The sequence below is a fragment of the Varroa jacobsoni genome, unplaced genomic scaffold (assembly GCF_002532875.2).
Source record: "Varroa jacobsoni isolate VJ856 unplaced genomic scaffold, vjacob_1.0 scaffold_138, whole genome shotgun sequence".
NCBI classification, from domain to species: Eukaryota; Metazoa; Arthropoda; class Arachnida; order Mesostigmata; family Varroidae; genus Varroa; species Varroa jacobsoni.
Window position 1 is genome coordinate 162,540 of NW_019213040.1, and position 26,233 is coordinate 188,772.

General features: G+C 42.3%; 1 long non-coding RNA gene across 3 annotated transcripts; it reads left to right on the forward strand.

Moving 5' to 3' along the window:
• The first annotated feature begins 20 nt into the window (after window positions 1-20).
• On the forward strand, window positions 21-26,227 carry LOC111268704 (uncharacterized). Of its 3 annotated transcripts, XR_002685360.2 has the most exons (5): window positions 21-299; window positions 423-491; window positions 6,005-6,174; window positions 15,259-15,476; window positions 24,668-26,227. It is a non-coding gene; the product is annotated as an uncharacterized LOC111268704 (long non-coding RNA). The 3 variants fall into 3 exon arrangements; XR_015314351.1 differs by lacking the exon at window positions 24,668-26,227 and having other exon boundaries at window positions 15,185-17,451; XR_015314347.1 differs by lacking the exon at window positions 24,668-26,227 and having other exon boundaries at window positions 15,259-17,451.
• The last annotated feature ends 6 nt before the right edge of the window (window positions 26,228-26,233 follow it).

Here is a 26,233-nt window from a genome sequence, read left to right on the forward strand (position 1 = left end):
AATATTCAAGCAAGAGACGTGGCCTGTTGAAACTAAGTGGAAAGGCGACTTGCCGTCTCGTAGATCGCAAATTAAGTACGGTAAATTCTCACTTCGAAAGGCAAAAGTCCTTCGGCAAGAGTATCTAGGGCCAATACCTTCTTACCTATTTACTCTCTATATTTATAGTGTTAGAAATAAATGGCTATTTAATATTTGGAAAATATGGGAAGGAAGTAGTAATGAAATGCAGAAAGTTAAATTTCGTTAGAGTTAAAATAACTCTGATATACGATCCTGATTGTACCACCAGCTCAAAAGTAAGTCATTCTACATCAGAGGAATCCAATTTGTGTATGTTCGCGGTTGTGTGTCTCTGAAAGCAAAGCGCTGTAAGCGAGACAAATTACTAAGAGCAACGTGTTGAAACATCACTTCTACAGGCAAGGCAAAATGCTTCGAGGCTACGGTAATTGAACGTAAACTATTCATTACTTCTAAAATTGTACATAGTAAGTAGTTCAACGGTATTTGAATTTTCCGGTCTCGAGTAAAGTATTAATATTACGAAATCAAGCAACATATTTATTACTATTGTATAAAGCATAATTTGGGAGTATTCATTTTTCTTTCAGTTTGAGTCAAATCAGCTCATAAGTGTGGCCTACTTTGGTCAGGGTCTATGGGACCAAATGAGCTAAATAGTGTGACAAGCAGATAGACATGAGCGGCATTCTAAGGCGTCGACTTATCAAAAATGAGTCGTACAGCAAGAACATGAATAGAACCTGGCCAAGGCTCCAAATGGGCTGATTCTTTTGTTTTTTTTTTTTTGTCGTTTACATATCTAGTAATGCTGTTTGCTACACTTATAGATTTGTCAAGTTCGCTTTGTTTGCTGGCCGTTTGACAATACTGCAATATTAATTACTAGGAAAAGCAATTGTTCGCCATGAGATTTAACGTTGTTTTCCACTGCTGTCATGTAGTGCATGATAGATGGCATAGTTAGAGTTAATCGACTCACCTTCAAAGCCAGCATCCATTACGCAACAATCATGGCCGAAAATAAGATATGGCATCACAAAACACCTAGAGGCAACAAACTAGTGCTGATCTATCAACGATTACAGAAACTTTTCAACAGAAAACAATGCTAACTTCGTTTGTTTTCACTGGCACGTCCCGCGTCAAGTTCGTTCAGTATCACTCTTATGTGAAACTCGTTTCTATATGTTTCCTAATAATAGACATTTTGAATTCTTGCACAAGTTGCGTTTCGGTTTATTGTTCGACCCGCGCTTTGTTCTAGATTTTTCAGTCGGATGATTAAAGCCGACTCCAAATTGATCTTTAGATGTTTAGCATAAGCATGTTACACTGCAACTACGAATACTTATGTTAAGGATTTGACAGAAGGCGGGCCAGAATTTTCAGGTAGCGACATGGCATGATCGGTAAGGCGACAACAGTAGAAACTGTTTCGTATCGCAGCTCAGGCCACGATTTCTCATCCCGATTTTTTCAATTACATTGCCACTAGCTCATTCATATCATGCCGATACTGTAATTATCTTGAAGCCAACACTCCTTTACGAGACTCCTCGCCACCATTTTCATCATTAGCAGTCAGCAATCCTAACCCAGAATAGAGTGTGTTTACATCGAATGATTAAGAGCACATCGTACACGAGATGAAATTTGTTTTTATATCATTTTCACATAGTCCCGTCCGACTCAAAGCGTTAAAAGTATCGTATCAGATGAAGTTACGCCAGTACACGCTAAATTCTTAAACTTAAATTACTAGGTCCATCATTATCATCAGAATCGCTTATCGACAATAGATATCTGGCATAGTTCTGGTCGTCCGGGTGTCTAGAGGGCTGCTAAGCACTCTTCTGATGTATCCATAACATAAACGTATTTTAATTCTGGCGTTACGCTTCTTCTCCAAAATGAAGCTTATGTTCTTCAGATCAATAATATTCCTTAAACTAGGCAAGATCGAAGGAATTTGTTTATATGAGGAGAAGTAATGTCATCTGTATCTGTCATCATAAACCTGTGTCCCGTGATACTGCAGTAAAAAGCGTGTTCGCCAACTAAGCTCAGGAACACGTAAAGGCCTAGATTCGAAGCCAGGCGCAGAAACATCTGGTTTTGTGCTGGGTCTGAAACGAAATTCACCGCCAGACGTATAAGCTGAAATATTTGTGTCATCATCAAAGATTGAAGGACGATGCGGATCTGATTTTTTCGTTCTAGGAAAGAACATCTTCAGTTCAACGATTATTCGTCTTTTTAATAAAAAAAAATAAGTGTTCTTATTTTAATGTGAAATTTCAATATGTGGAGGGCCATATCAAACATCGTCGTTGATATTTACCGAATGCCAAAACAATGCATAAGGCAAATCGAAGCTACTCTTGACGTCCAATTACCTATACAAAACACAAATGCTGCAAGACTAGCTTATTCACCTAGTTTTTTAGGTTAGAGCGCCCGCCCTAAGACCTTTCGAACATTTCGATTAAAGGCGCGTTTTATTATCAAATTAATCAAAAACGGTCAGTCGGAGCCGTTACATTTTAGCCACTCTCGTACTGTGTGCGATAGTACTGGGTGGGTGAAACTAATACGGTACGTGCTGTACATACCAGTATGTTGCTGTAGCTACGTGCCGTAGCCTATCAAAAATCGAAATAGTAAATTAAAGCTGGTATTATTCATTAAGAGTTGCTATACAAAAAGGCTTTCGGCCCTCCAATTGTGCCGAAAGTAATACATCTCTATATTGTCTGTATGAATCACTGTCACAGCACGTGCACCTGATTTTGGTTTCGCATTTAATATAGAACGATGTCAAAATTCAAACAAATTCTATTCAATAATTATATACAAGTAATACATTTTACTAAATAAAATGGACAGCATATAGTCTGAACACGTAAGGATAATGTCGAGCCGTATAGTTGAAGCCATGCTTAATGCCACTGACCAGATCAATTGCAACATGTTGCATAATAATTATCTCAGTTTTGATTTGTAATTAAACAAATTCAATGCTTTTATTTAACATCATCTTCATGAGCTGTGGCTGTGTCCGAAAGAAGACTAGATACGGAATGCTACATCTATACGTTCCGACTTTTCCATTATTATAACACTATCTTTCAGTGGAGGGCATCGTATGTTTTTGGTAGGCATTTTAATTAAGCTGCTTTCCTGAGACTCTATGCCAATAGGGCAATTCGAAGCTGACGAAAGTATAGTGTTTTCAAAGACTACCTCAGTAGCTACGTGGCACAACCCTGATGGCATAACCCTAACGTGTGTATACGCTCCCAATGCTTGTTACGTTCGAGATCAGGCAAGCCGCGATGATTTCATTTAGGCCATGCACTCAGTATAGGTAGCACTAGGAACTGAGTGAATCATCTTCATTTGACAGAGCCCATAACAAATACGCACATTTTTCCCATAGCATTCAAAAGTATATTTGCTTCATGTTCGCCTAGGAACAGGCCCATGGCCTAGGCCTAAAGTTTTACGGAAAAGCCACTCGGCCATCTAGACTCAGGTTAGGGGCAAATTCATGTATTGTTGAAATTGCATAAAAGCTTAAGGGTGTTTATTCAGTGTTTTAGCTCGTAACACTGTTGAGCGGTTTTCTGCTAACTATATGCATATTTGAAACTCCTATTTATCACTGGAACAAGATCTCCTTGGTAGCAAGGATAAGGATCTGCCGTCCTGGATGCTTGTTAAGAAACTAAATTGAAAATCTTCGATTGCTCATTACTTTATTTTTGAAATTGCTTTGCAATCTCAATAGAGAGAAGTAGCACGTTCACCGGGGATCCTAGTTACTGTCCTAAACATTAGCAGGTCTTCATTCATCCGTATGAAATTTTTCAATATAGTTATCGAACGCAGTAGGTCGATCTCGCCTGCCATAGCTACACGTAAAGCTTCGACTACGTTTTGATCCTACCTAGTGGTTGAATGCGATCCTGTGTAGAATTTCTGCGGATGTCTGGGGATAGAAGTTAACATACAGAAATCGACACGTACATAACGCGTCCAGCGTACCCAAATGTGGCAATTAGCCTGTATCTTTGTAAATTAATTCGAGCCCGTAAGGCTTTCGTAGGGTTTTGAATATTTTGCAATAGCCTAAAAGTTCGTTAATGTTATTTGTCAGTCGCTTAAAGCCTCGTTTTTTGCTCTGAGGGTTGCACTTGAGACGCGCTGTTAATATGTAAACCCTCTCTGCATATACATTTGTAGATATGCGACAACTGATACGGCATAACAAATATATTGTCTCACAGCTATCGAGGTCCGCAGGCAATGACAGAGACCCAGACAGTACAGCATCGTCGAAATATCAGCAATTTAATTAGAGGCTCTTGCACGCTATCTGGTTTTTACTCAGATATCGGCATATAAGTGTTTCAATCCAATACGTTCACGTATCGAACCTGTCGTATACGAAGTACCCGCAGATCGTATCGACTTGCACGAGCGTAGCCGCGGCAATCGTCGTCGCGTTAGTGTTTCCTCTTTCAATCGTAACTAATTTGGACCTGTGCCGCTCACTAAACAACAGGTTGATATTTCCTCATTACGTACGGCAACGGCCAAGTTCGTTTGCCCTCGACTACAGCGCTATGCCGACGTCTCATTATTGTACGCCAAAACTATCGGCATGACTCCTGTCGGCAGGTTGTCGCTGACAGTCGCGGCAGTTCCGCGTTTCATCCTCGGGAAAGTTCGACAAGGAAGTAGGTGGCGGGACGGAGAAAAACTTACGGAATGAGAAATAAGGTGAAAAGTAAGTGTACGTACCTGTTCTCTTTAGTCAAATCGTTCTCGGCTGGCGGCTCGCATCTAATCGGCAGATTGTATCGACCATCTTCATTTGCATGATAAGGTCATCTGCATACGGTTAGCGACACGATACTGTGTCATCGAATGGTCGCCGTGGCCAAATGTTCTCGTAGTCCGCTGACCAATCTGAACGTTGTTTGTGCATAGCTGCTCAGACGATAGCCGCTCCGCGCCAGCCATGGCCGCCATGGAACTGTACAGCATCCATCTGCACGTATCTAATAGATGCAGTGATTCGCGTCAAACGCGCGAATCATAAGAGCGCCCTTGTGCGGAGTTTGTTTCTTGACTTGGTGATGATTTTTGTGCCGCTCCTAGCCGCGGTATAGGTGGGCGTACCCAGCCCAGACTACCTCTGTCCCATCAAAATCGACCAAATACGTACACCGGCAATGATGGATACTTCTTTCGTCGTCAGGTTTTTGTCGCCGAGACATCGCGGCGCCCTTACGACTGTTTTGCCGCGCCTGTGGCGATCTCTCAGGCGTGACCGCAGGCCAACAACAGATACCATGACCGTCGTCATTGAAGTCAAATGGCTTTAACGCAGGTTTGATAGCAAATGTATGGCCTAGAAAGATTCCGATGCTAACGACACGTTAATATAGTAGATGATTTTACATAAAATGATGAAGGTGCAAATAGACGCGAAGATTTAGGAAACCTGGGTTGAGGATTCGTAATTTATAATGTTTCAGATGCTGACGACCGAACCAGCATGTTGGCCTGAGCCGCTGAGTTCTATTGAAGACTAATTAAATAATGAACGTATTGCATATATTCTTCTTACTATGCCGTCACATGCGTTTCGAAGGGATGCAATCTGCTGAGACTAAGCTATCATTCAAATCTTCAGGGTTTGCGTGCGAATTGCGTGTAAAGTTTTCCGCTTCAGTATCATACCAACGTTCGCCAATTGTCTTGAGATACTCGTGCACAAAAGAATCGGGCGTCGTATCCGTGCCGTTTACGTGGCTTGTTGATTGTATGCTTCAGAGTCGTTGGTAACGAATACCCTGCTTAGTACCTAACGTATGACAATGTACACTCATTGCTGGGAGAAGAATTAGTAATTATATTACGAGTATAGTACAAATGTGACATCTAATTTGCTTCTTCTTTTTGACAGTATCGCGGATCTTTGCAGATCTAGTCGACCAAACTTATGTCATCACCCCCGCGGAAATCATATCGCGTAAAAAGAATATGGGTTTCGTGCGTAAAATTTTATAAGCCGTTCGCCTGACAGCTTTTCATGCCAGCACACCAGGTGCACGAGCACCACGTGTTGAGGTTTCGGTAAGGACCTGAATTTCATAACGTTTGATAGAGAAAAAAAAATCCCGAAACGTGACATAGGACAGGAGACGAATTTTCTCGTGTGACCTTATGATATCACTTTAAGTCAACAGTAATCAAACGTGCCGGCTAAGAACACATATGACTTTACAGGCTATCACTAGACATTTTAGGAATAACTAATTTATTTTATTTAGTTTTCGGCGATTTGATTCGGCATTATGAATTATACAGGCACATATATGCGACATTTTCTATCTAGAAAGCATTTTCCACAAGCCGCCTATTATGTATTGGGTTCGTGTACTACAAAGTGTTATCTAAAAGGCATATTCTATTCCACTGACAATTTCTATTTTCTTTTAATTCCGCCTTTAAAACCCTACAGCTAAGCATCTCTACCTCGTTTGGTCCTATTTGCATAGCGTCGAACTTATGCGCGGAAATCATATCGAAATAAGTTGTCATAACGAAATGATTAAGTTTTGTAGTTCGTCACTGTTAGACGCTGCTCAGTTAGGCGTGCTTTTCGCGTTCGAAGAGTTCATGCTCACTTTTCGGAAAAATTAAAGTGACTGGGTCCTGATCAGAATACTCTAAAATTTATGAGTTCAATATTTTTCTGGGTGTCTATGCGAAAGGAGGGAACCGTTGTTATCGATCTGAGGGTAGTACTCATACAAGTTGCCAAATGATAACTATCGATTTCAAACTTCTGGTTCTCATAATTAAATTACTCGCCACCGTACCACAATCCATGTGCTGCTTGGGTAAGTTACTTTCGAACTGCCTCAATAGCAGTTCCCACTGTGCAGGGTGTTGCATCTCGTTTTCAGCAAATCTAGCTTTTGCCAACCAGACGTTGATATGAGCGCTGGGCCGCCCTATTAAATTTACAATTTATATTCTATACAGTTCTCTCGTCTATAAATCCCGATCTGAAGTTTGTTTTGCGGGAGCCTCAAGGTGTCCTATGGATGTGTAAAAGACTCTGATGTTGTTCGGCAACTGCCCGTAGCTGTGATAGCAGCCATGATGTTATTGTCACAAATGTTTAGTTTCTTGATTCGTTCAAAGGCTAGCAGTGTGCTCAGACATTTAGTCATTGTAAGATCTGTCTACCATGAACGGGTCTTCATTAAACCGGAACTTCAATCGAAAGTGGCCGTGCTGCTGGGACCGTCAATGTGGAACCGTCGAATCTCAAGCTTCGCCACAGGTTCACCTCGATAACATTCGTCATGCCGTCGCGCCGCTAGTGAGGCTGTTTTGTAGTTGATTTGTAGTTCGACTTGGCTTCCTTGACTTCCCTGCGGCTGTTACTGTTGTCTTTTATAAGAGTACCTGTTTTCCTTTCAACCTTTGAGTTGCTCTGCCTGAGTCGGGGGACCCCGTAGTTGTAGGTTTCTACTGTAGCCCTTCGCCGCTGTCGGTGCTCCAGCCCCTATTGGGTAGTTTGCTCACTGCGCTCGCTACTGACCGTTCCAGTGAGCGCGATTGACAGAACTGAGGTTCTGCCAAAGCGTTGGACAAATAGCTACAAGTCTGATTACATAGTAGCAATAGCGTCCTCTCCACCTTTACCTCGTTTGAATTCGATGCGTTCGCAGAATTCGTTGTCCATCTCGTTAATTATGGGTCGCCATATGATCCTGTGGCCACCTCGCTTGAATTGCCCACCTGTTTTAATAGTGTCTCTTTCTGCTTAAATCGTCCCGCGACCGTTTGCCACGTGTATGAGGTTTGAAAGTAATAATAATAATAATGGCGTATTTTTTTAACTAGAGAAAGTATTTGGCGTAGACTGAGGCTTTTCTTATACTCATGCAACGTTCTAACCACAAGCTACCGATAGACTGTCGCAATGTATTGACTGCTTGTCCAATTCGGTGCTACGATACGCGAGAACCGATCTATTGATAACTCCTTCGAGCCGGCAAGTATAAGAAGGTACGTTTGCCGCGCAGACGGTCGTCGCGTCATGAAAATAAATCAATTTACGAGCTGATTCAGGATTATCTCCAAGGGTCCAGTAGCTCGGCCAGTCGTTTCTCGAAATCTTCAGAAACATAAATACGAGTAAAATTGTAACTGAAATTGGGATTTTCACAAATGCTTTTATCAAACACGTGACAACAACCCCAACTGTAAACTGCATTATGATACTGAATTACTCACATTTTCTTCATAATACTACTTTTTAGCCTTAGCTACTCCAGGACATAATCCGATCAAATCGGAAACTAACGTTGTTTCAACATAAATCCCAATCTCAGACTAACTCCAAATTAGAAGATAATAGAAAGCTGTTGTTTTTCAAAGCTTCCAGACTTTACGATTTAGGCAGGAAGTTTGCCGTCGCGAAGCCTTCATCCGTTCGCATTACGAAGACTGACTGGCCGGATGTCGGGTGTTCGAATACGAATTCACCGGCCGGACATGCAATTAACACTTTGTTAGTAGAACGATGAGCTGTGCCAGCCCCGCTTGGCTGGTCTCGGTAGGCTGATCAGCTCTTTGAAGTGTAGCGCAAACCCCTTTCTGCCAAGCATAGTAAGTGTTCGAAGTCAGACCGGAAGAGGCAGGACCTTTTGAAGTTCTACATAGTCCGTGGCGGTATATGGGAAAAGTTATATGAAGAGGTGAGCTTGGCTGATGTGTGATATATGTGTGGGCCTATCTTGCGTCATTGCTCGCCGCCGAGTTCCTGGAAGAGTTACGTTGAAAGGACGAGACTCCGAAGGCCTGCATGCATCGTATCTTAGTGAAGTTAGTTGGGGTACTGTGAACGTCTGTCCGTATAATTATTATCTGTGTGTACTGGTGGAGCTTTATACGTGCTTGTGTTATAACCGGATTTGCGTATAATGTGTGACTTAATGGGAACTCGCCACCGCCAATCCTTAGCAATAGCCTGGCACCTTAGCGATTACGCTATTGCTCAACTGATCGCTACTACCGAACCTCATTATGCGAGCCATAGGGAAAGCTGAATGGCCAACGTCAGCGTTGTGCTCCAAAGTTCCAGCGTCTTTTCCATGGTGATGACATCGTTAACACCGATAACACACGAGAATAAAGATGGCTTCGATCTGATTTAATAGAAAGAGTTGAAAAGCCACGTTTTTTCAGCGAATCATAAACGTATTACCGCTGAACTAGGACTATTTATAATAATCAGCTGTGCCAGTTCTTATCTGACTGCTAACTGATTCTAGATCGTTTTTTATGCCGTGCGGCTATTGTTCTCGTCCACCAGCTTACAAAGTAAGCGTTTCTTGATAAAATTACTTAGTACGTAGATAAAGCGGCTGTGCCGATATACTTAATAACTATGTTTTTGAACTTTTCCGCTTTGACTTTCAGCTCAATTAAAATCACTGCTTTTACCGCCGTTTGAGTTTCTAATCCAAAGTAAACGAATAAAGAATGTCTGTAAAGTTATCTACTATACACGACATGAGGCGGCATAGGGCTCAAATAGATGAACCTAAACTGGTTCCGTATCATCCACCACAAGGACGCATCTGCCGCCAGTCCTTAAGGCCATAGGTCCTTGAGAATCGATAATGGCACCGAACTGTAGTTGGTTGTGACCGGTGTGACGCAAACACTTTTGAATGGATTGTCCTTGCTCTGCCACGTGTCACAGGCTAGATTGACGATGCTGGCGGAGCTGCAATAGGGTCCTTTGGTGACCAACTTTTTGCTGCTTCCTCACAACAGCTCCATATATTAAACATCGTGATTTTTCATTTCAATTCAAAATTGATTAAAATTTTCTTAAAGCCGATTCATAGTAATATGATCATTATACAGTGCGTAATTATCGTGTGTCTTCATTAAATTTTAATTGTTGCTTATTTATTATCTAACCATAATTAGTCAAACAGTTGTGCGATAAAGCTTTCGTATTTTTTTTTTTGATTTTGCGGCGCTTTCGCATTGTTCTGAGGAAATGCTTTCTTTATAGTTTATGTATATAGATGAACAGAATGGATATAATCATTATTCTACAACTGTATTAATACTTCACGTGGATACTCGAAAGCTATCGGTTGACAATGGCTGCGTTCGTTTATGTATGTATTTGTCTTGCCTGCTGACATCCAGTGTCCTGATCGCCGACGACCCTCGTGCGTGCAAATAATTTCATCATGATCAGCACGATCTGATACACAATCAGCACCTGAGTAGGTATCGGCCGCTGAAAATGTCCCTTGGAATTAACCTCTCGTACCTCTTTGTGCCTTTCACCGGCTTCTTCTTCATGATTTCTCTACGCTGTGACCATATCATGAATCTTATGAGTATCTCCCGGAGTCTCGATGAGGATATCGCGAGTTGATGTAAATAGGCGTGCAGGAACGGGTTCGCTTCGCCCATAAATTTGGGCCTCAAGCTATACTCCATGCTTTTGTATGGTACCGATGGATATGTTCGCGAACGTCTCTTAACGCCCTTTTTTCTATGACTTTTCTTTTTGTTTTTGACGGTTTTTTCATATTGGTTCGAGCTGTCGTTCAGGAGGAGCTTGGAGCTCGGACCTCGACAGATGACCATCAGTTCGACTTCGGGTCATGCCGTCGATCGTCTGATGATCTTGTGGCTTTCTTGGTTGGGCGTCCGGCTCTGTACGTGGATTCGATGATGATTTAAGGATGTTGTCGATGCTGAATGTTGATGATACGCGAAGATGCTGTTGCTATTGATGAGCAACAACGCGACGGCATTCGTTGACTCATCTGGGGTAGTTCCTGGAACTCGCACTCGCTCATTGAGAGGTGTGTATATAACTCTGTTTAGGTGAGTATCTCTCTGCGTTTTCGTCCGGTCTGCGCGTGTGTGTGTGTCCTGTCCAACTGCGACCCAGTGATGCAGTAGTCGCAGGTGACTGAGAGTGGGCTACGACCCGCTGCGGTTGCCGTTGCTGCTGCTTTTGCGGCGTTTGTGATCCTCACATTTGTTGATGTTGCCAGTTCTGATGGCGCTTAGTCTGTAAGTTGTTGCATCTAGTTCGTATGATGTTAGCCGATAAGGACGATGTTGCAAATATCACCAAGGTGAATTCTACCTATAATGCGATACTTTTCTGAGTTGCCGCCGGATCGGAAGACCGCAGTGGCCATGGTCTCTGCGTCTCTCTTCTGTAGCCGACTTGACTTAAGCTCCTCCATCGATAGGCAGACGGTCCTCTCGATCCCTTATTGGTATCCGACGTCTTGACGAAGCCCTTGCATGATGCCGTCCCCTCGTGCACACAGGGCGGTCGGCGAAGAGCGGAAGAGTGATTTGCGTGGCGCGGGCGAGATAGTCTTTGTCGCGTTTTGAGATCGGGCGTCGCTTCAAAAGAAGCCTTCAACAGCTTCACAAAAAAGAGCAGGTCTGCCTGATTGCCAGCCGGCTGTACAGAGTCATCGACAAATTGGGGGTTAGGCGTCTGTTACTGTTCCTTCTAGGCCGGATATCTTATTACGAGTGAACGTTTGTTCTTGGCTGATTTTCCATGTCGTCATGGAGGCATGAGACATCCGATTTCAAAGCTGATGACATCCCAAGCAGAGGACGCTTGATTACCTGCAATCACGTACGACTGTCTCAAGCAGGCCGGCAGAAAGACAGGGACTGCGTGTGAGGGACGTACAGGATTCGTTTTCACTCAAGGACGTGCAATACCTCAGTTGGTACAGAATAGTAAGCTGTTGGGTTAGGTTCCAAAGTTTCAGTTAATCTGGTGGTGCATACGCATTTATTTACAAATTTTCAAGCAAAGGTTGGTAGGACGTTTGCCTGTTGAAGATAAGATTAACTATGACGGCTTAATTCAGCATCACTTAATTGAAACAGTAAAAGCAGCCAGAGGTCTGAAAGGCTAGGAGAATACAATATTGAAGCAAACACATTCAGACGAGAATGCTGAACCAGTCAGTCGGTCGACTTTCTTCAGTTACATATCGAATACTATTGAAAACTCCCTGAACAGAACAAAATAAAAAAAAAAAAAACAAGATTAGAGCATGGTTTAATGTAGCAGCTGCATTTTTTCCTTTTTTATTTTATTTTTTTTTGGGCAATTTTCGCTAGGTTTGTATTTTTATGAGAAATTATCCAGTCGTGTACCATTTCGATTGATCACGTTCTAGCCGCTGATGAATTGTCGTCCCATTTATTGCATACAGTTCACGTGTAACCTTTACTGATATTGCGGGCGTAGCGAAACATCATTATCTTCGTGGGCAAAAAAATATTTATGCGCACTCAAATCTGCCACAGGCAAAACTGCTCCCATCAAAAATCATCATCGGCTGAATGATTCTGCCAGCTGGTGACCACCGCTCAAGCGCTACTGTTAGGTGGGATTAACAAGGTGATTATGATTAGTTGTAAATTGTTAATCATTGTCTGGACGACTGGGGCGCGAGTAATATATTTCAAATTATTAGAGTGCCACTCAGCAACGTTTGCTGATGCATACAGCCACCATATAGATGCTTCGTCTCATCTCGGACAGTGGTAAATGCTGGAACATCTAGGGTCCAATACGTAGATTAAATTGTTTCGGATTAAATTTGGCAGCGTCGCAAAGACGCGGCGCGGTGTTGGCTTGCCGGGCTTATTTTGCATGAAGTACACAAAGAAACGTACTCGGCGCGTGGAGAATAATTGGGTACGAGGATGAAGTGGAATGAAAACTACGAAAAGCTCGAAGCTGCAAACGTTTTAGGTAAGAGAGATCTCAGCACTGATCCTTTCGTTTTTTTCGGCTATCGTTTACTAGCCGATATTTACGAGGAACGGAGTTTCTGGGCTAGAGTTGCCGAGCGCTAAGACGCGGCTTCTGATTGAAGCGGCGTAGACATGCGACGATTTGGAAGGGGTAACGTTACGGAATTGTGGCCGCCGCGCAATGGGGTTTGTGATTGGCGTCAAGTTATTGGTTAAGATGAACGGTGCTGGGCGGAGTTGAAGTGGTAAAACAGAGCGTGGCGCTGTTAACACGCAGCAGAGTCGGTCGATCAAGCTGTCATTATGGCATACCAAGCAGACAGCGGTAGCAATCCAAATCAAGTCCGGGAAAATAGCAAGCTATTCAGATAACAGAGCAGGAAAGCACAAGACGAGGTTCTGACCATAATGGACCAACACAGCGTTGATCAATCCTGATACGATCAGAGCTCATTGATTAGTGACGTGTCAGGTTAGATCCAAAACAATAACAAAAAGCGACAATCATCACTGACTGCTATAGAGTGGATTGCGGATATGATGGCGGTGAACGACTAGAATAAGAAGGCTGATAACGCGCAGTAAAAATTCGATAAGTTAATGGATTATTCAATACATGCTGAGCTGGTGCTCGCGCAGCAAGTAGCAGAAGAGAATGGATGGAAGTAAAGATCAGCACAGATAACAGGGAGTGATCGGTAATTAAAAATTGATTATCGAGGTCGTATAAGATGATGAGTTTGTTGATTTGTTAGTCCTTGCAAAAGATTTGCACTGACGTAAAAATAAGTAAGACATGGTCGACCTGGAAAAATGTGATCATATAGAGTTTTCAGTATGAGTCCTGTTGGCAGTGACGCTTCATTACCGGAGATAAAGGCCGTTAATGAAGTACATGTAATCAATGGACTACAGAAGGACGCAAAATCTTTCGATTTGCCTACTTTGAGCATCCAATGTGAGTATGCTGTACCAAGCAGATAGGCTACAGTCGAGCAGCAGATTTCTACTTCGTTCTCAAAAGGATCTCATTTTCTTACAATTTTCTTCACGGAGTAAATCTTCTGCGGATTTAGGAATGAGCCCTATATCAAAACAGCATTATATCTACCTACACACGTTTATAGAACTGATTAACAATAAGTTAGGTTTAGGAAACTTATAGCCACATTGAGTCAAAAATAAAAAAAAAAAAGCCATTTGCCATATTATTTGTGCAGCGAATTTTGTAGCCGAAGTTTAACGCGAGGTCGTTCAGACATCATCAAGTATAATCATGTCACGTTTATCACTCGTAGGTAACGGCGTCGTCGGATGCCACAAATTAAGAGCATACAGAAGCTTTAACCAAGACGAAGATTATGATGAAAATGGTAACGACGGTATCAAGTCAGCCAAAGCCGAAAAAATCCACCATGAAGCCCAACCGTGAAGGGGGGCGTCCGCCTAGGAGGAGCCTCAACGAAATTAAGAAACATTCCTTTCGTGCTACCGAATACGATTCAACCAATTGGCTATGAAGAGATGGCTGACTACCTGATGACGACGCTAGAAATAATGACAATGACGTTTCTATTCGTAGCTTGTATACATCACTCAATGCGTGTGTGTATGTAACTGTTATTTGGCAACTGGATCACATGCTGTCTTGATAAGGCCACCAAAGATTTGTTGGTTCCCGTTACTTCCCTGTTGTCCTAGGCTTTTTTTTGTTTTTATTGCTCACAGCTGAATTGGACGGCGCCCCAAAGCCAGTTGAAGTTGATGGCCAGCATGGCAAATAGAGGTGATCGATAACTGAAAAAAAAAATGCTTGAGAAAGGTATCAGGAGATATTAGTCAATACAGGGTGTGTTTGTTGATGCGGGGTGCAATGACCGCAATATTACTCAAGCACATTTTGAATCCTATTTATCGATGTTTGATGAGCTATTCGGCCTATGAAAGGTTTCGTATATGATAAATAAATTGGTTTTTTGCCGATTGTTAGGCAATAGCGATGAACTAGATAAAAAACATAGTAACACCATAGACCCTAGCAAGACATTTGTGCTATTTCGTCGGTGTAGTTGAATAATGTGGTAAGTACTTGAAGACGATGGTAATTCACATGATTTAGTAAAAAATAATTCAATCTATACTATAATTTACCTAAACTAAAATCAATTGTAAAACCCTGGTGTTTATTTGAACTAATATCCATTTATGAGCCTAAGTTCATCCACATTTTCGCTGAAGCGTTGTTTATATCCGAATCTTTCCCTCCTTATCTATTTCTTATTAGGTCTGAATGGGGAAAACCTGACGCTTTATTGTTTTGTTTCGGTTTTCAAAAACTATCCGTGATCGCTCGTACAGCCCGATGGAACCTCTGGAAACGCTTTTGACCGTTGGGATCAAAGTGAGCAGCTCTAAACCTATAGACGACCGTATCTCTGCATTGATGAGCCGCGGCTACCTTCTCGCGATATCGAGGACAGTTGCTTCCATGATCGCACCACGATTGCAATAAAAGGCCAATTGTAAGCAGCTACCAGGACACAGGTCGCGTAATGCTTAACAATTAGACACAGACAGTAAGTCAATTGTATGAATGAATGTATAAACCTCAGTTGTGCAGGTTGGAAATAGTAATGTATATTATATAATATTGGTGCGGACTAGAAAGGGACTTGTTACGCCGAGATACTGGCTAGGAGTAACGATACTATTACCTACAATAATAGAGTAGTACACAAAAGAAATCTGCGATATTAAGCCACTGTATCTATTAGCTCGTGGGCTCAAAGCTCGCCGTAGGCATGTACATCTTACGACAGGACACTCACTTGGACACGAAGAACAAGCAGTGTGCAATCTATTTTCCATGAATACGACGGAGTAAACTTCTCATATCAAGGATCCGCTGCCCATTTTCGTAATGTTTTTAATGGTGTTCAGTGATGTAACACTGATAATCAGTTTGCCGCGTGGGCCTTAACCACGTCGGAAATTTGGTCAAATCATTTTTTCCCACAACACAGACTCCCCGACCATAACAGTAATACGTATACATAGCACACCGTAAAATCTAGCCTATGCGATTATATTGACAGCAAAGGATGTAAACAGTAGCTCAAGCCAACTCATTTACCTTCCTCGATCCGTTCCCCCGTCTTTCATATTCTATTACCTAGCTTGCACTAGAACCCTTTCCTTCCAGGGGGAAGCGAGGTTTAGCTAAAAGCATGCTCTTTTGAAAAAGTCTTACAATTTGAATGCTCTCATCTTATTAGAGTTGTTACTACTGGCCATGTTTATTAGCGCTCGTCTGTGATTGGCTAAGATCATCGAAGTGATAAGGACATATGGGAGGGGAGATAAAGCGAGGTAGGTGGATAGATACTCGAATACATAGCGGCACCCCATGTGCGACTTCAGAAGGCTGCGACTGTTGCAGCGATTAGCCGAGCTAGCATTATTATACACTCATCGTCACCGCTTATGACCACTCCGAACCATCGGGAAATCAGAGACTTTGATTTGAAATCATATCCACAGTAGGTACACAGCCATATCGTAGTCCGTACCATCCAAAGTTGCTGAAAGAATACTTCTAGTTCTACCTGATGCCACTGCTCCTGCTGCACCTCTAACCGAAACCACTGCACAATGCGGTAGACACTCGGATCTTTTGCTAGAAAGGCCGCGAACGCCTGTGGTTTCCCCGTAGCCGACTCTAAATTTTATATGTACAATAACCCGTGTAACCGCTAGCGTAAGGCAGAGCATCGTCCACTTAACTTGCTAGTTTGTTTGCCGATCACACCGACGTGATAAGAGGCATCGCTCGACCAATCCACTCCAGCCGTGGTATTATAATGTAATACTGCCGGCACTCTGTCTATCGAGAGCCAAATGAAGAAAAAAAAGGGGACGGAGGAATTTGTCGGAGTTGAATCGCGATCCGATGGATCGGTGGACCGTATTCTCCCATAAGCGTAAATCGAGTGTCCTGCCAATACACTCATGAAGTGCCAACCGTGCTTAGTTTTGTCGCTGTTGTTGCGTCTAACAGTCCTGATTCGTAGTCTACCGGCGACTCGCCATTGACGTCTGCGACTTCTAGCCCCAGAGACTGGTGATTGTGACCGCTCTGCCAATGGCTTAGATGGCTCCATAATGAGTGGCGGCAGCACCGTAGCTGCTTGTGTTGCGGCGCATTCAGCGTCGCATCTCCTGGTGATTATGTGTTGGTTGCTTCTGTTGCTATTACCGCTGCGACTGAGACTGTTGGTAGCTGTAGAAGTAGGCACTTAGTAGTTGTGGTGGCGCTGTTGCTGCGGCGGTCTACACGTCTGCTATTCGAAGACCTTCTGACTAACGACGATCTCCGGTTAGCGCGCGGCGGTACAGAACATACGTTGAGCGTTGTATCATCTACTGTCCTCTAACGAACAGACATGTTACGGAAGAGCGACTGCTGTTGAGATGACTGCGCGGAACTGACTACACAACGCTGGCTTGACGGGATAGAACTGGCAGGCAAGCGCGTGTTGCAAACAGCTTTCCAAGTTTGGGCTAGCATACATGTATTACAGTAACGCGCACGCACGCACGCACGCGGCGTCTGCTGCTGTGCGTCGAAGGGCAAAGTCACGGCTGCCCCTAATAACTAGAGAGAAGACGAATCCAAAAGGTAGGGAAAGATCCTGGCGGGGCAACAGGAGTCAAAAAGGTGCGGTTCGTTAGGGGTTACCAGAACGGCATAGGGACTTAGAGCTGAAGGAAACCATCTTTTCCCTTCGCTCCTGTTGAAGCTGTTGAAACATTATCAATGTGGCCGTGCGTAGTGGTCAGGTAGGCCGGCTTGTCTTACTGTTATGAATGCAATTACATACTGGTTTACGAATAGATGTTAAGTGCCCGGGGCAAAAGCAGAGGTTAGCATAGAATAGCCATGTGACTTCAACACGAACAGGAGAGCGTACCTGGTGACCCCAAGCCGATACGTCAAGCATGAAGCCTGAGTTTCGAAAAGAACCAAAGGTGACCTCTGATAAACTTCCAGGACAGTCCAGTCTTGTGAACAGCATAGAGGTTTCCATAATGTAGGAGGACAGACCACGTTGTCACCTAATTAATATTAGGAAGAAGTTAGTGTAAGCTTTCATCGTTGCAAGGGACGGGTCATTTCCAAAGCAGAAACTAACGAATGAAGGGCGGTCCTCTCTCGTGGTAAAATTGGGCTGGACTTATAATAATAAAGACAAATTATTTAGTTCGATCAACATTAACATTAAGGACATCGATAGTAATTATATAAGCGACTATAAGCGGGGCCGATTTTAATTTATAGCTTCTTTTTTTTTTAAATGTTCCTGCTTTATTAAAAGTATCTACCTAAAATCAGCTAAATCTTTGGTTTTCTGCATAATGCGTGGGTTCGTTCGAAAACAAGATGGACCCTTAGGCTTCATCAATGGCTTCACAGTTTTATTATCAGAACTTTTATTTTTTACAAGCTTTTCTATCTCATCCGAATAACTATCTTTACCTAGGAAGCGCCTTTGTGCAAATAGTCGTATACGCGTGCGATATCAGTGATATGTCTTAATCATGAACATTTCGGGCACAACAGCATATACTATATTTTCTAGCAACTAGCACGGACGAGCCTGAATTACAAGTTCGACACCATTTTCTATATTGTCCTATTATGACCCTTAAATTATTGTCTGATTCGATGTTGGTTAGTTTCTCGGCAATAACAAGCTACATTCGGTTTTGCCCATTTTGCTTAGCGTATTGCTGCCTTAGCCCGAAAAGGTGCAACTCTCTGAGCTGTGCTACCTACGGGCAGCCCTGTTAGTCAAAAACAGGTCGTATATATATATCTAATTCAGCTATCCAACCATGACGACGCCTATTGTGCTATGCCTATGCCTACTTATGACTGGCAATCATTATACGAGCACGACAACCTCGTTATATGATTAATTTATATGCATTTAACTATTGTATTACCGAATTTTCCCTGGCACCAACCTGTTCTTAGTTGGACCCATTAGCTTGATAATACACTACGAATACCAGCATCAATACACAAACAAACGTTTCTATCGTCGTCCATATTTGACTTACTTCGGATGTTTCTCATATGAGAGGTCGATACCTAACGTCGAGCCACGATGTCGTCCGTTTCAACAAACAGCAACAATATCAGCGATAGCAAATCGCGAAGTTATCTGAATCCCCTGAGACAGGCCCAACTTTAACAGCCTGGCTGGTGTGGCCACCAATCAAAAACGAATATGAGAACGCATACAATACTGCTGAGGTAACATCGACATGAGCGTATTGCCTGTGCCACCATTAATATCCAACTCCTTGACACAAAGAGCAAAGCGTTTCGCAGCATTTTATAATACAACAACAACAACAACAACAATGACAATAACTTGAACAAGTTGCCGTGGCGAAAAAAGAAAAAACGCAATCCCTAACGGCAGGCGTCAAGCTAGCGGCAAACGCTACGGCGGCAGACGCTTTGGACCAACGAAATACAGTTTTCCCCCTGTTCCCGCTGCTTGTCGTGACGAAGAAATCTTCGCTATTTTGTCATCTATACGGCAATAATATTATCGCCGACGAGAATAACAGTAGCGCTGGACGATAATAGCGGCAAAGGCGGCAGCACAAGCAACACGACGCCGACAACAACGGCATCAGGATCAGCACACAATCATGCGAAACAGAAGTATATTTGATTTGATTTCATGAAGTAGATTCTCTTTTGGTGCCGTTTGTCGATGGAGGATGCAAAGCGAGAGTGACGATCGAGACAAGCGAGGAACTAAACGGACGGAACAGCCCTAAGTGATCGGCAACAGACGCCGGACGCAGGGACGCGCCGCTTGCTCCTGCGTCTATGACAACTGCTACTCTTGCTACATACTGGGGTGTGCGAAATTTCTCACACAGTAAAAATGCCACGTAGCCAAGTGTCACAATTGTTCGTTGACGTGCTTTTTCTGTATCATTTGCAGCGGCCGCTGTTATTGATGCCGTTGGCGAACGAAATTCTATTTTGTGCTTGTTGTTCTGGTTGTCGCTGATGTTGGCGTGGCAAATTTTGCTGCCTCGAACAGGCATAGATCATTAAGGAAACACTGAAAATGTTCACAAGTGGCGAAAACGAGTTCATACGGTACTTGAGAGCTATACTTGAGTCGAATAGTGATTGTCTAAGCTCTTCAAGCTTAAATGGTTCACTAGAAAAATAACACGGACGAGTAAGCATTGGAAATGATCATTGTTTGAGAGTCTGATCACGGTACCTGATCTCTGTCAAACTAAGTCAGAATCGAATGCGCTGACAAGGTCATGTGTCTCATTCGTTGCTGAACATATTATAATTATACAATTAATTACATTCAGCGATTATGTAAAGATCAGCCATTGAAAGTCGCGGTTATCGATGCTGTGGCAAAATCATTATTTCGTTTACTTTTTGCCTGACCTAAGCATGGGTGTGGCAGCGTCACTTGTCCCCTCTTTAAATCAAGAAGCTGTTCCCATAAGATTCTGTAATATAATGTTTACTATTTAAGCCTAATGTAATTGATTAGCCGAGCCGTTTGTTATCGATAAAGAGAACCCACAAAAACGCTTAGGCAAATTTACCATTCTACGTTACCACTTTGAACTATGAACGACACTAACTTCTCTATTGAAATTTTATACTTAGCTCCTTCAAAGTGCGGAGAAAAGCGGGTTTGACAGGAATCAAACATACGTATCGCTGTCTCAGAGATGCGCGTAGGTATGTTTGTCAATCTGCAGGGTTTTTTTTTTCGTGGACGTGTGCGTGAGTGCCGTATGTGTACATGTGTTTGTGGGTGCGTGTAAGGTGTTTGTCTATGTTTATTTGTTTGTGTGTGTAAGGTGTGTGTGTCTGTGTTCGTTTATGTGTGCGTGTCTATCACGGTGAGGATAGCCTGGCGACTATATTCGCGGAGATTGTGATCAAAATTCTATAATAGAAATAGGTCTTTTTAGAGGAGCGACTTTCGAGAAAAGAGTATTGTGAGATGCGTTGTTAAGCTGATTGAGATCCATAAGTGGCCGGTACTCGTTTTACAGAGTATTGAAGCCCTAAAACAAACCTAGACGACTGCTGGGACTAGGTCGCTGATCTTCTGCAGCGGACATTGAACCAACAGGCCAGGTCTGCTTCGGCTCTGCTAGAACAGAACAACACAGGCCACGAACTTCTAGGCGATATCAAAACGCAATAACGACAGTACTGTTCCTTTCGGCCACAAGGTACGATGAGGAAACGCTAATCTAAAATGGCAGAGATTCTGCGAACCATTCAAATCATAGCGCTAGACAAGTTATTGTACTTTGTGGGTACGTACGTGCACACATACACGTTCACATTTACTAGGGAAAGGTGGGGGATAACAAAACCAGGACAACGAATGAACGAAATGCTGTTGAGATGGACTCAGGCAACCGAGCACTGACGCAACCGTTGATTCTTATGAGCTCTACATAATGCCAGTTCAGGAACAAACAAACGGCCGCCTGTAGCTTAGCTGTGCCAGACAATACGAGAACTGCAACTTTTCTCTAAACTCAAATAAATGCAAATACTATCGTCTGAACGTGAGAAATAAATAGTAGGAAAATGACCTGTTACTTTATCGTATCTATTCGAGATGAAGTGAAAACAATGCGAATGGCTTCTTTTTTCGTTTAGTTACAAACAATAAAATTCTATTATTATTTAACATTTTTTTTTTTGTTCAAACAGCAAAGTTATAAATAAAGGTTTTGCGCTCGACGATCATTCGCCAACATGTATAGAACTTTCGCTTTTTGATCTGTGAAAGGATAAAGGGCATGCCATGGGCTTTTAGTAGAATTGAGGGTTTTCGTGGCGATCCTATATTGGCTCTTGATACTAACGTACTAGTACTACAATTCTGTTGTCAGTGTTTGTGGAATACAACTGCAATCTCTTGCGGCCTTCTCGCTAATAAATGACGGCCTACGTAAATGTCATATCTAATCAATACGTGTATGAATATTGGAACAGCTGTATCACGAAATCTCGCCGCTGTGCAGAATTTTAGCAGTGTAACCGGGATATCCAGGCGTAGCCACCCATCTGGTCACGAGATCCTCATTCTTGCACAGTTCAATAAGGTGTCGAAGATATCTCATATATCGACAAGTGTTTAATTGTCCCGGAAATTGGCAAAAACGTAATAGTCAAGTGCGTACACAGAGCACTATGAGCGGCCATAGACATGTATATTTATTATCCAGCAACTCAATACGTATTACGACAGCCAGCTGTGCAGTGAGGGTGCTAACCAGTATATCGTCAGCCTCCGGCCAGTGATGTAGTCCTTCGCCGTCGGTCCCAGTTTGTTACGAGCTAAAGAGATCGAGAGAATTTAACAATTTCGAACTGTACAGTGTTAGCACAGTGAAGCACACTTAATGAAGTTGTAGCGGGAAAAGGAAGAAATGCTTTGTTACGGACTGAGTCCAGGACAGATGGAATCACGTATAATAGACTCTAGAAACGATTTGCGCAGCCACGACCGCCAAAGCACCCGTCTGGAGCAAACGTTTGTCATTGGCCAGTCTGTGCCATTCATTGAAAACGATTTATGTACGTGAATAAAGTGGGAACATCACTTACGTGGCCCTGCCGAATAGATCCATGCATAGGCTGAGGCTCGCAGTAAATATCAGATATATTTGGTGTTACGAGGTACTCCTTGAAGACGTGGTTACCGTTGGCAACATGTCATCTCATTGCCAAGCCTCAATCATGACTTGGATAGGGGGAAAACTTATCAATTAGCAATTTTAGCCTTCAACTTCTTTAAAGGTAACTCTGTGCGATTTCTATTGCTAGGGATATAGTGTGCCTTAGAGCATATTTTTTCTATAATAAACCATAATAACAAAATCCGATATGGTTATGCAGATCACAAGTATACAGCTGTTGAGAAGTTTCCAGAGCGCTGATTTCAATAAAAACAAGGGGTGTATGAAATACCGTTATCGTATCTTACATAGTCTGGGAGATATTAAAAATCTTCAATTTGCGAACTAGTTATCTTGTTAACCCTTCCAGCATATGTAATGCTACTAGACAACGTAGTTTTTGCCTTTAGCATCGATGCTGTTCAGAGAGTTGTTCAGTCAGAATAGTAAGTTCAGCTAAAATACGGTCATGTAATGCTACTCAGTCGATTCATTGTTCCTTCAGTAGTTCCGGTGACACGATATTGGGCTCAGTGAAGATATATTAGCTGTTTGTTAATCTCCGTTAGTATGCAAGTAAGAGCTTCAATCTTTATTCTTATAGATTTCTTTACTTACGTAAAAGAGATAGCAAAATACGTTAGACACAAGCTGTCCCGTCTACGGAATGCAAATTTCAGCCTTTATATCGTTCACAATCATCAGACACGATACCATTTGTAAATATGTAAACTTTCAGAGGTATCATGATATTATGCCTCTCATTGCTGTTTCGTACCACTGCAGATTGCTTAAATTAATATTAACTCATCGACTTGATGTAAGGTGTGGTAAATAGTTCTCTATATCCGCTTTCGTACTAGGATACTGCGTGGGCAAATTTACTCAAGTGGCGCCTGTTTCCAGCGCAAAAATAACGAAAAATGTATCACGACCCATCCGCCCAAACGATTGCATTGTTTAATGTTGTCCTTTATATACGATTCGTTCGCTCGCTTGGCCCAGCACCAGTTCTTTCCATTGGGGCACACTCGATTCGTCGAGAGCTGCTGAATCTTTTTTTTGAAGTCGGTGAAATGCTGTTAAAGATGCAACACTGACTTTCCATAGTGCCAAGATGTGCTAACTTTCGATCGACGTATTTTATTTGACATTCCGATAGAAGCGTTCGTAACGAGCACATTTAGAATATCGACAACAGACCCGGTAGGGCCAACAACAATGATTTAGCGATTGCAGAAGCAAAACAAGTGGGCTCCAAATATCTTAGTAGTCATATCAGCAGCAAAAATCACAGCGATGTGATGAAGACGACGTTGCTCAGGGGACTCAATGCTGACGGCGTGCTTTTTGTTTTGCGTTTGTCTATTTGGCAAGACGCGGCCGAGCGGAAAAATCGTTCGTTTTCTTTTTGTCTTAAAGAGTCCATTTACCCGGCTCGTTGTCAACTCTCAACTATAGCATAGCACAGCCGTCGTCGAGGCCGAGGTCTCCTGCAACGAATCTGCCTCGTCCCCGACCCATTCTCAAATACCCAATCGAACAACGTTTAGGAAAAAAGGAGGTGAAACATAAGCGATTTAATTTTTACAACAGCGATCGTTGTCACTGATATGAACTTATCGATAAACCCAATTCGGATAGCGAGCTCTCGTTCTACCATGCAGTAGGTGTCTATACTCTTCAATTGAATACTTAGACAGTGGCTATTACAGGAAAGCGTCTTCATTAACAATTACCGATAGATAGGTTCTTCTAGCTTCAGTCTGAGCCAGCCGCCACTCCATTTTGTTGGTTAATCAAAGAGTGCTTACTAATAATATTATCGTCTAGTATAGTATTGCTAGGGAGGCACTAAAAATACGAGTATTTAATATTCTGGTGCATGTTTTTTGTGTGGGTTATTTACTTGACGAGTTCATGATGGCTGTGTCTGTTGCGCTGACGCCTTTGCTTATATATATATATATATGTGTATATTATTATTCCGTTTTAGAAGTTTTCTGGAATCAAAGAGAGACTACGTGCTGACGGTTTCTTATTTGCTTGTTCGGTCGGTCACCGCCAGCTTTCAACTGTAAAATGCCCAAACAACTTCGTAGTAGTAACGGTTGCGGCGTCATTTCACTTCTCAATATGAATACCCTAATCATTCGTACGGACAATTGAGATCAGAAAATATTGAGACATCGACAATTCAAAGCAGTCCGCCGATGGTCGATGTGGCCTAGAGATCCAAGCTATTTTTTCAAGTTGTAGTTTCGGCTTGATTAAGATAATAAGTAACCATTAAAAAAAATTGTCTGTTCAATTTTCTGTATGTACTGTACTTTTTCTAGTATAATAACAACTGTCTCTATTTTTGTTTTAACTTAATTTTTGTTTTTATGTGTGCTAGCTTGATCGGACATTTCGTCTCTCTCGTGTGTATCGCCAGCGAAAAAGGAACTCATAAAATTACGCTGGAACTAATCGCACCTTGTATTTAAAGGTTATTCTTACGGTTAGCTTTCGTTGGACATAGTCGAATCGATTTTCAATAAGGAACAGGTAGAAAAAGAAGAGAAGAACGTACGAAGAGATTCAAAGTGAACCTTTTTACTACGGCTTTTGATGTTTCGAAATGTTTCAGGATTCAGCTAAGTTTACGCAGACCATTGACATTGTTAATAGAATAATCATCATCTTCGCCACCGCCACCGCCATTTTGATTGTGAGAACAAATCGTCTATAACGATCTGTTCTTAGTGGGTGGGTGTTTCTCTCGTTTCAGATTGAGCGCCCAAGAGTTTTACTGTATTTATGTTGCTAGCTACTAGCCGGGTCCGCTTCGATATGTGAATTTATTGTCGGAATAGTGACAGGAACGGGCAAGGCACAGAGAAGCACGCCAGGAACACACGCTAGAACCATAGCACTGTACATAAATGTGATAATGGCAACAAGAAAAACATTGGTATACGACACTGGCTGATATTTCCATGTCTCTAACTACATGAATTTCGAAGATCTCGTCTTTGAAACCTAAAGGGGTTTTAGTTTAACATCAGCGTGCACAATAGCCTCACCTACGAGAAATATATAATCGTTTGATAATCACACTACCATCGAGGCTATGCTTTTAGCTGCGGCTTCAACGCTAATTCGATTCTAGTATACAGCTAGTTTTATAATGAGCGTGTCGAAAAATGCTATCAATACGTTACGTGCAGGTTCTTTCTGTATGTTGCTCGCGCATGATAAATAACATTATGATTTTTTTGTAGATAGAGAGATATATTAATACACCGCAAACTTCTCTGCGCCTATTGTTTCTCGAAGGTCCTCCTTTATGCATACGTGACAAACGTCCCGGGATTATATGTTGTTTGCTTGACAATAACATAAAATTTCACAGCTTTTTTTGTGTCACCTAAAGCGTACGGTAAAATCAAACAAGAAAGGATCCCAGTTGATAGCGTCATCGGACATAATCCTAGCGGATAGAAATAGCTCAAGATTAACCTAAAAATACATCGTTTCGAAACTCTACGAACGTCTAGTTAAGGCAATCCGTTTATAT